At 35.8% G+C, this 11610-nt stretch overlaps 1 pseudogene; it reads right to left on the bottom strand.

The window, feature by feature from the left end:
* Positions 1-9760: 9760 nt before the first annotated feature.
* Positions 9761-10327, bottom strand: LOC100953067 (annotated as a pseudogene).
* Positions 10328-11610: the final 1283 nt, after the last annotated feature.

Genomic DNA, 11610 nt, shown 5'->3' with positions numbered 1-11610 from the left:
TATACCTAATAAAGGAATTGCAGGGTTGAATGGCAGGTCTATTTTTAGTTCTCTAAGTGTTCTCCAGATGTCTTTCCAAAAGGAATGTATTAGTTTACATTCCCACCAGCAGTGTAGAAGTGTTCTCTTTTCTCCACATCCACGCCAGCATCTCTGGTTTTGGGATTTTGTGATATAGGCTAATCTCACTGGAGTTAGATGATATTTCAAAGTAGTTTTGATTTGCATTTCTCTGATGATTAAGGATGGTGAGTATTTTTTCATATATCTGTAGGCCATGCACTGATCTTCTTTAGAGAAATTTCTCTTCAAATCCCTTGCCCACCCTGAGATGGGGTCACTCGTGTTCTTCCTCCTAATACATTTAAGTTCTTTATGGATTCTGGTTATTAAACCTTTGTCAGAGACATAACCTGTGAAAATCTTCTCCCATTCTGAGGGCTGTCTGCTTGCCTTTTTTTTTTTTTTAAGAGACAGAGTCTCACTTTGTTGCCCTCAGTAGAGTGCTGTGGTGTCACAGCTCACAGCAACCTCCAGCTTTTGGACTTAGGCAATTCTCTTGCCTCAGCCTCCAAGTAGCTGGAATTACAGGCATCTGCCACATTGCCCTGCTATTTTTTTGTTGCAGTTTGGCCGGGGCTGGGTTTGAACCCGTGACCCTCAGTATATGGGGCCGGAGCCCTACTCACTGAGCCACAGGCACTGCCCCAGTATTTCACATTTTATTTTGGTATGGAAAGGGGACTGAGCAACAGCAATGATAGATAAGTAAGTTATAAAATAAGAAAAACATTGGCTGATAAATTCTATGCAGAAATTCAAAATTAAGAGATATTATAGACAATGACCGTGTTAGTTTGACAGTTTGAAAGAAGTGTTTCTGGTGAAGTCAAATTTAAGCTTATTTCTGAATGACAAAAAAAAAAAAACCTAATTGGAAAAGTGATATCAGCATCTCAGTGACCATATGTATAATTGGATTTTTACAAAGGATATTGGTGAGTCTCATAGTTATAATTAAAAACAAACCATACGATCATCTCTATAGATGCAGAAAAGGAGCATTTAATAAAATCCAACATCCTTCAAGACAAAAACTTTCAACAAACTAGGAATAGTAGGAAAATACTTTGAAATGATAAAAGCCATGGGTAACAAACCCATAGCCAACATCATACTGAACGGGGGAAAGTTGAAAGCATTCACCCTGGGGAGTGAAATGAGAAAAGGATAGGCATTTTCACCACTTCCATTCAGTGTACTGCTGGAGTCCTTGACAGAGAAATGATGCAAGAGAAAGAAATTAAGAGCATCCAAATTGGAAAAGAGAAAGTCAAACTATGCATCTTTGCTAATAATGTGCTTATATTTAGAAAACCTTAAAGATTCCTCCAAAAACTCCTAGAATTAATAAATAAATTCAGTAAAGTCTCAGGTCACAAGATCAATGTACACAAATAAGTAGCATTTCTCATAAGAGCCAAAGTGAAAACCAAATCAAAACCTCAGTCTCATTTGCAATAGCTGCCAAACAAACAAACAAACAAAAAACCTTAACCAAGGAAAGAGCTCAAGGAGAACTACAAAACACTGATGAAAAATCAAGGGAATGATTGAATCAAATCAATGTGAATCAAATAGATGACACAATCAAATGAAAAATCATCCCATGCTCATGGGTAGAAGCAATCAATATGATTCAAAATATTCATAGTGCCCAAAGTAGGTTACAGATTCAATGCAATTTCCATCAAAATACCAGTGTCATGTTTCACAGAATTAGAAAAACAATCCTAAATTTTACCTGAAATCAAAAAAAGAGCCTGATCATCCACAGCAAAAAGAATAAATTTAGACACATCATACTACCCAACTCAAATTATCCTACAAGGATACTGCAACCAAAACAGCATGGTCCAGGTACAAATATAGACGTATAGATCAATGGAACACAACAGAAAACCCCAAAATAAAGCTATATACCTACAACTAGTGATCTTTATAAAAGCAGATAGAAATATATGTTGGGGAAAAGATACTTTATTCAATAATTGGTGCTGGGAAAATTGGATGGGCACAAGCAGATGAATGAACCTGGACCCTATCTCTCACTATATGTGACACTTAAAGCGGATTAAATACTTAAATGTAAGATCTGCAGCCCTAAAAATACTAGAGGAAAATGTAGGAAAAACTATTCTTGATATTGGCTTAGACAAGGAATTTATGACTAAGACCCCAGAAGCAAATATAACAAAAATAAATAAATAAATAAATAGGACTTCATTAAACAAAAGGGTTTCTGCCTGGCCAAAGGAATGGTCAACAGAGTAACCAGACAGCCTATAGGACGAGTGAAAATATTTGCAAGATACATCACTGACGAAGCACTAATATTCAAGAAGTTCAAACCAACTGGCAAGAAAAAAAATAACCGTTTTAAAAGATGGGATAAAAACATGAAAAGATATTTTTCAAAAGAAGATATACAAATGCATACAAATGGCCAAACATAAAAAAGTGTTCAACATCGCTAATCATCAGGGTAACACAAACAAAAAGTGCAATGACACACCCCTTACCCTCAGAAGGGCTAAGCTATGGGTGTGGCATAATGGACACTGGAGATGAGATGAGAGAGGGGGAAGGTGAGGGATGAAGAAATTACAACTGAGCACCATGTACGCAATCTGGGTAAGGGGTACAGTAAAAGCCCAGACTTCACTAATGTACAAAAAAAAGTACCCCTTAAATCTATTGAAATTTTGTAGAAAAATAGTATTACCGTGTCAGCAGAGCGGTCTGATGAGCATGCATTTTAAAATGTGTGTAAAGTGTCTGTGAAAATAAAACCTTTAATGAGAATTCCATGGTAAACATCATCAAACCTACCTCCTTCTTAACGATGATGAACAAGAATTGTTCTCTCAGAGTCGGTGATATTAACTGTAGATTGTGTGTGTGTGTGCACACGTGCATGGGGGAAGGAAGATGTAGCTGTTAATGAAATAATGTGATAAATAAAAGCATTAAAAATAAATTGTATGTCGATATCACTTAAGACTGCGTATTTGTAGAAATGCCCCTGATACTTAATTTGACAGGAATACCTATTTCCAGATTTTGACCCCTTTGAATCTTCTTCTTCTTCTTCTTCTTTTTTTAAATTCACTTAAGTTTAAGGGGTTCAAGCACAATATTGTGGCATAGATCTGTTGTGTGGCTTTTAGGCCATCTACCTTCTTCAGAGATATGATAAGGGCCACAAATACTCAAGGGTAGACAGTATAATCATTTTCAAAAGCAAACTATCTTACATTTTTACATAATTAAAATATTGTTAGCAGCTTTTAAAGTATTTTAAAAGATAGTTTTGAAAAGTTTATTAATAATAGTATTTTACCATTTCTATGTAATAAAGGCACAAGTAAGTTTCAAAATCTGTTGAATACTTTAAAATTAAAGAATCATAACACCAGAAAGCCTCCTGTTTTGAGGTAAGTGAATACCTAAAGTTTTCATTTCAATAATGTAAAAAAGGTTCCCCAGTGAAGACTCCAAAACTTTCATGAAAGGGGCTTTAATTTTGTTATTGTCTGACAGGTAAGAAATTGTCTTTTAATCAAACTCAAATTTCCTTTTATGTCCATTTTCTCTGTTGAAAAAGGAATCAAAACACAAATAATCTCCAAATAATTTATCAAATTCCAGGAATAATGAAAAGGCACATGAGTATTTGAAATAAAAAAACAATTGCTTTTTGAATCAAAAATACATCTTTGTATTCACTCAGAATATTTTTTCAGATTTACAAAGAATGTATACATTTGCATTCAAAAAGAAAGGTGTGGTTTATATTGTTAAATATAGTTTAGTTAAAGAAATGAAAATAAGGCTTGGTACCTGTAGCTCAAGCAGTTAAAACACCAGCCACATACACCAGAGCTGGCAGGACGGAATCCAGCCTGGACCTGCCAAACAACAATGACAACTACAACCAAAAAATAGCCAGGTGTTGTGGTTGTGGCCGGCATTTATAGTCCCAGTTACTTGGGAGACTAAGGCAAGAGAATCACTTCAACTCAGGAGTTGGAGGTTGCTATGAGCTGTGATGCCACAGCACTGTATCCAGTGGTGACAGCTGGAAGTTCTGTCTCAATTAAAAAAAAATAAATAAATAAAAACAGATTGGTGACTTCAACTTCTACCATCATAGAATGACTCTTGCCTACACCTGAGTCCAGCTAGTCATCAAACAGCCCAGGATTGTATTCCTGAGAGGAGAGTAACAAAGTAAGGCAGCCCTACAATCACCCCAACTTTATGCCCTGAGGGGCTTTGGGGCACAGTACAAGGAGGGGAGTCCAAACCAAGCATAAATCCTCGCTGAGACAGGAAGACACAAATTAGGTTGTGTGTGTGTGACTGTGTGTGGGGGGGGGGCAGTGCTTGTGTACTAGGGTTTATCAGGCAGAGTACCAGAGATAAAAGAGCTACATGATGGTTCCTAAATGTGTGCAGAAGTCTCTTTGAGTCTGTTGCTAGGTATTAGTCTGCATATATGGGTAGTGTGAAACTCCAGGAGACCAGATAGACAAAAGATTACAAGGGACTTTTAATTTTGAACAAATTCCAGAGTTTACACAGAACTGAATAAAGTATGAATTCTGACCAGCCAAAGTGGAGTGATTTTATTGAATACCAAAGTTCTTTACTAAAGATCCCGGAATATCTGGCCTTAGAGCAAAGAATTTTTTAGCTCCAGACTACTGAAACATAAAGACAAGTTTTAAAATCCAGATGATGAAGCAATTTAACAACCAAAGCAAAATGTAACATTCTTTGAAGAAAGAAAACAAAATTTAAACATCCTATGATATAACATATACAATGTTCATAAATTAGTAAAAATCTCTAGACATGCCAAGAATCAGAAAATTATCATTCATAACCAAGAGAAAAATTTCTTGATTGAATACTCCCATAAATGGCAAGGATGATGGTATTATCAGAGAAGAATGGGAAATCTGCCAGGGATCTAAAAAAAGATACGACCATACTAAGGAATGAAGTAGAATTTGTTTTAAAAATAAAGTGAGGAGACTAAATGAAACTTCTAAAGGATAAAGTTATAATATCGGAAATAAAAAATTTAATGAATGGGATTAATGACAGATTAAAGATCATAAAGGAAAAGATCAGTGAACTTTCAATTAAGCAAAAAAACTGCCCAGGATGAAGCCCACAAATTAAAAAAAAAAAAAAGACTTAAAAGTTTAATACAGCCTTAGTAATGTGACCTGAGGGAAAAGAAAGTGCAGAACATTTGAATTCAATGTTGTACAGTCCGAAAAAAAGATCTTGTAAAAGATAACAGCCAAAAATTTCCAAAAAATACCCCAACCCCTCCCCACAGACCTATAAACACAGAATGAAGATCAATGAACCCAAGCAGTATAAACATAAAACCACACCAAGACATATATCAAATTTCTGAAAACCAGTAATGAAAAACAGTAAAATAAGACCCAGGCAATTGGAAAAAAGACACATTACATATAAGGGAATGCTTTTAAGGATAACCACAGACGATTAATTTTTTAAAAATGAAAGTAATACTGCTGAAATTAGAGAAAAATATTTTAAGCAAAAGAAGCTAGACACAAAGAAACATACTACATATTTCCATGAAAATAAAATTTTCGAACGGGCAAAAGTAAATTAAAATGCCAGAAAAATGAGCAATGTTAGCCCTTGGGTGGGACAATTGAAAGTAAAGATGCACAAACAATTTTTGAGGTTTTATATTTTGGCTGTGATCACATGGTTTATACTACATTTGTCAGAAAATATGAAAGTGTACACTTGAAATGGGTTCATTTTATTTTATGTGAACTATTACTCAATAAAGATGATTTCAAGAATAGAAACAGGATCGAGGTCGCATTGAAAGGTGCAGAGGCAGGGCATCATGACTCAGGGCTAGAATTCTCGCATTCTGGGAGACCTAAGCAAGAGGATCACTTTAGACCAGGAATTGGACACCACCTGAACAACAAGGTGTGTGAGCCCATCTCTACAATTTCTTTTCTTTTTTTTTTAAGGCACAGGGAAACACATAAACAAACACAATCCTGACATAAGGAGATTGGCACAGCTGGAGAACACATTTGCTTGTAATTGTATTGGAAGGTGGGTGAAAATGAAACACCTTGACTTCCATTGTTTTCTTTCTCTACTGACAGTAAGCTTGGATGTTCATACTGAGATATAATTTTTCCAAAGAAACTCATCTTGGTAAAGAAAGGGATGGGAAAGAGACATTTGATAACACAATCGCTAACGTTTTCAGCTCTGATTATAGCAAAAACATGAATGCTACTTAAATAAATGATGCACACACCAAACACTTTATCTAAGGTAAAAGCTTTTTTGCAGAAGTTGAGAAAACACAGCTCCACTTCCACTCTAATTCATTAATGGAAACTCAGGAACAACACATAGTTAATACTGCCATTAGACTAGCCCTCAAATAGCTCATTACTTAAATGAAACTGTGAAAATCTAGATGGTAATTAGTTAATATTTGCATTCTGAGAAGAGCTTTTAGTACAGATATTCTAAATTGTTGAGCTGTGCACTTTAAATATCAGACATTTGTAAGGCAAAATTGCATTCTGCTGGGAACGTTGAAAACAAAATTTCTATTTCCACCCAAACAGAAGGCTGTCACCCCTTAACAGAATTGTAAAAGGTAAAAATGATTGGATAATTGAATCTTTTTTTTTTTTTCCACTCTGAAGAACAAGAAGAAACTCTGAATCATCTCAGCGGTTAAAAACATTCTTGGTTAATATCCCAGTGTTCTGTATTATATGATTAGAATTAAAAAACTGTCTGTTCTTTAGTTGCTTGGTGTGTGTGTGCTCTTGAACTCCTCTTGAATTTCCCATCTTTTAAATTATTTTTTATTTTATTGTATATACTTCTAAATTATATTTTTGAATTTGAAGGGAAAATCATAGTCATACACAAATACCAGGTGCAATGTGGAGTTTTCACAAGTATTAGGTGTAAAATGACCAAATCAAGCTAAAATACTCATCACCTCATTGACTTTTGACTTTTTCATGAGACTTTTGAAGTTCACACTCAGTAATTCTAAAGTAAGTAATACGTTATTGTTGATTACAAGGATATTTCTATGCCTTTTTAGAAAAAGGCTGAGTACTTGGGTGTGGGCCAAGGGGGAGTAATTCTGCTGTAGCCTCTCTCACTGATTATGCTAAAATCTCAGGACAAAATACAAAAATTAACACCTGGAGACTGAAAAAAAGCAATAGAAGGGAGATAGGGAAGGGGTAAAAACTTGAAGAGTCTCCTATTTGGAGTAATTTTTCTTTTTTTTTCCCACTCCTTTTTTTTACTCACTGACTTGTATACAAGGTCAGACGATTAAGCTCACACACTCATCCCAGAAGAGCTGCATAGCTCAGTGCCGAATATCCCCGTGGTCACCTGCTTGGAGGTGCCCCTCCAGGGAAGCTGTGCACTGGTGCCAGCACCTAGTCCACCTTTCAAAGCCATTTTGAAACTATGTTTCTGGAATGACCATCAGAGCTGTCATTGTAGGAGGTCTAAAATGTTTGTGCACTCATCCTAGAGAAAGGGTTTTGAAGGGTGGATTAAACACGGGCACGGGCGCATCGCTCCCCACGGGAGGACTTTGAAGCTGACTACAGTGATATTGTTCAGCAGTGAGGTATGTAGCACTTTTTCTAAGATGAGCTAGCAAACTTAATTGTCCAACCTCATAAGTTGTCTGTAGTTATAGAACTAGGTAAGGGTTGCAGGCAATAAAACCACACTGAAGAAACACCTCTTTTTGGCCACAGGACCAGAGAAAGGAGTCCCTGTGAGCTTGAGGGTACAGTAGAAATCCCCATTAAAATTAATTTTTTATTCTCATTCCTGCTCCGGAGCCAACCCAGCCACAGGCACATGGATCAGCAGTGCAGGAAGTTAAAATTCTGAGGAAACCCCATGCTTCTGGCTAGAAGACCAAAAAAGGGCCTCACATAATCCAAAGGGTGAGAAGGGAATCCCACTGTTTCCGGTATCTCTTTTTTCTCATTACTTTGCCCTGTGAATAGCGCTGCTCACAAGGTATCCCCCGGCAAAATCTTACGTGACTGAAACTCTAAAATAACTACCATATCTCTGGACAGATTTTAAGGGAACAGAGAGTTCCTAGGAATGAAAGCAAGTGATGAAAATCTCAGAGAGGACGGGCCAGAGATGGCAATTCTTTGATTCTATGCATGAAAAAGCACAAATCTCAGGCTCACCCCTGAGTCGCTATGTGATGTAGACTAGCAAAGGCTTTGAGAACTAAATTATAACAGGAACCAACACCCAAGGACCAGGTAACTGGTGATTAGCTCATGTTTGAAAGAGGCAAAAATAGCATTTCTTTGAACCTGAAAACTGAACTAACGTTAGAACCACCAATCATAGAAAGTGAGACAGATGCGTGATCTGAAACCAACTGGGTTGATTGCCTGCTAAAACAACCACACAACAAACAAAAACATTGACATTTTTGGAGAATTTAATAGGACCCAGAATATCACAACAGAAAATGTAAAAGTTCAGGATACACTCTAAAATTACTCGTTAAAAAAATAAAAACCAAGCATATACTTGTGACCAATTTTCAAGTGAAATGATAACCAAAAGATACCAATTTGGAGGTAGGACAGATATTGGGATTATCACATAGTCTTTAAAACAGCTATTCTAACAATACCTTGTGACTTATAGGTAAACACTCTTGCATTACAAAATAGATTTTCTTAGAAGAGAAATAAAATATATTCTGAAAATATCCAAATAAAACATTCAGAACTAAAAAAAATATGCATGCTAAATAATAACTGTATGGTCTCAACAGCAGAATGGAGATGATGGAGGGACCAGTCATTGAACACAAATGCAAGCAAATAGTATTTAATCCAAAGAACAGAGGGAGAAAGTTGAAAAAAAAATTGTCCCAGGAAACTGTGGAAGAATATAAAACGTCTTAAGTTCCATGTTACAAGGTCTCAGAAAAAGAAGAGAAAGATTTTTGGGGAAATGTGAATAAAAATGGCTAAAAGCTTCCCAAACTTGATTAAGGATATATACATTTATAAATGCAAGAAGCTTAGCATTTATAAATTCAAAAACTTATCCAAACAAGATAAACTTGAAGAAAACCACAACCAGACACTCACCATAATCAAACTGCTGAAAACCAAAAAAAAGGAAAAACTGAAACTCCCATTCATTATGAAATGAAAAGTCATTCAGTTTAAAAGACAGTTTGGCAGATTCCACTTAAGTGGAGTTGACCATGGAACACCTGGCTGGGCTGGGACTGCACTGGTCCACTTATACGTGAATTTTCTCCACCTCCATCACCCCCTGAGACAGCAAGGCCACCCCTCCTTGTCCTCCCCCTCCTCAGCCCTCGCATTGTGACAACAACAAGGATGAGACCTTTACAAAGACCTAGCTCCAGCTGATGAATAGTAAATATATTTTCCCTTATATTTTCCTTTTTTAAGACCCTAAAATTATTTATTATGATAGTTACAATAAAATACTTTGAAAGGTATAAAATTGCAAAATAACTGACACTTTTTTCTAATAACGATTCCTGATACCGTATTTAATAACAAAATAAAACAAAGACATGTTTGATGACTTTTGTTCTATTTTAAAGTCGCCTAATTGAATGGTACATCGTGAAGTCATAGTTGTAGATGGAGGAAATGTACCAACAGAGTTCTCTTCCGCTGCTGTGTATATTTTAATTTGCCTCCTGTGGTGTCTCTTCCATTCTGGTGAGTGGCTAGAACAGCAATCTGTATCATGAATGTGCAAGTTGGATTCTTATGATTATCAGTTAAGGGAACATGAATCCAGCCATTTGGTTCCATCAATTCCAGATGCCGAATTTCTTGAAGGTTGTGAAAATTGTTTCCTCCTCTGACTGAAATCGTGCTTGGCGTATAGCTTTCATCAGATTTGTAGTCTGCATAAAAACACAATGTCTTCACTGTTGCTTTTCTTCGGAATTGAATGTTCACTAAACGAGGCTGGAACCATCTGATTGCCCGTAAGTTTCTAGATTGTCTTCTCGTAATTGATCCACTCCAAATCCTGCTTTGCGAGATGAGAGTGACCAAACAGCTTGTGACCCAATTTCCTGGAGTGTTCCAGTCCTTTCCAACTGCTTCGGGTCCGCACCAGGAGGTGTTTTGTTTGGCGTAGTCATTTTAAAAATATTCTGGCATGCCACATCTCAGGTTCTCAAGACCTCCAAAATAAGCTCCGTGCCACTCCCTCTTATGTTTTTCTTAATAACATTTTATTTTCACTAGTTTACTTTATTGTATAGAATGCAACTTATTTTGTACACACAAACAAAATAAGGAAAATGAGCAGCCAAAAAGGGAGAAGAACGGGAGGGGAGGAAGAGATGAAAATTTACCCACAGAGTGCCATGAACTCTACTGAGGTGACAGGCACACCACATCCTTGGCTCAAGCTATACAAGGTATCCATGTAACCAAATCACTTGTACTCTCTTAATATTCTGAAATGAAACTTGCATACATATAGCATATAAAGTATGTGTTAGTCAACTATTTATGTTATCAGTAATACTTCCAGTTCATAGAAGACTGTTAGCAGTTAATTACGTTTGGGGGGAGTCTGAAGTGATACGTTGATTTTCAACTGCACAGGGGTTGACACCTTTAACCTGTGTTGTTCAAGGGTTCATGTTATACATTTATATTACTGTATGGTCTAAAAATTTCATTCTTAGGTATTTTCCTAAGGTCAAGAAAATTTAAATCACGCAAAAATCTGGACATACATGATTATACATGTAGTAGCTTTATCTATAATTTCTCAAAACTATACAATTTGACTGACTGTCCTTTAACTATGGAATTGATAAACTATGTTACATCCATGCAAAACCATGCATTTGAAAAATAAAAGAAATGAACCACTGATAGACACAACAGCATAAATACATCACAAATGCATTAAGCTTAGTGAAAGAATGTGGATTCACTATCTTATTTGATTGATGCAACATTCTGGAAAAAGCAATTGTAATGCTCAAAATAGATCAATGGTTCTCTTAAGTTGAGAGAAGAGAAGGGATGACGGTAAAGGGACAACATAGGGAAGTTTGAGGACAAAGAATAATTCTTATTTTTAAGAATTTTGAACTTTAATTTTGCAGGTGGTTACATAACTCCATGCATTCTTAAAATCTCACAAAACTGCACACTAAAAAGTATGAATGTTATTTCAGATAAATTAAAACTGAATCAATTAAAAACCAAAATAGAATAACTTATTGACAAGTATTGAGCAAAATGTTCAATTAAAATTTTCCTAATAAATATATATTATTAACTTGTTTAATGTTAAATTTGGCATTACTGTTTCTTCAATACTTAAAGAAGCATATTCTTCTTGATTTAAAATAGTATACTATCATTGTATCACCAAATCTACCACAAAAAAATTTAAAAACACAAATGA

This window comes from Otolemur garnettii, unplaced genomic scaffold (assembly GCF_000181295.1).
Source record: "Otolemur garnettii isolate 467f Iridium unplaced genomic scaffold, OtoGar3 scaffold00111, whole genome shotgun sequence".
NCBI lineage: Eukaryota > Metazoa > Chordata > Mammalia > Primates > Galagidae > Otolemur > Otolemur garnettii.
This window is presented reverse-complemented; position numbering and strand designations above follow the sequence as displayed.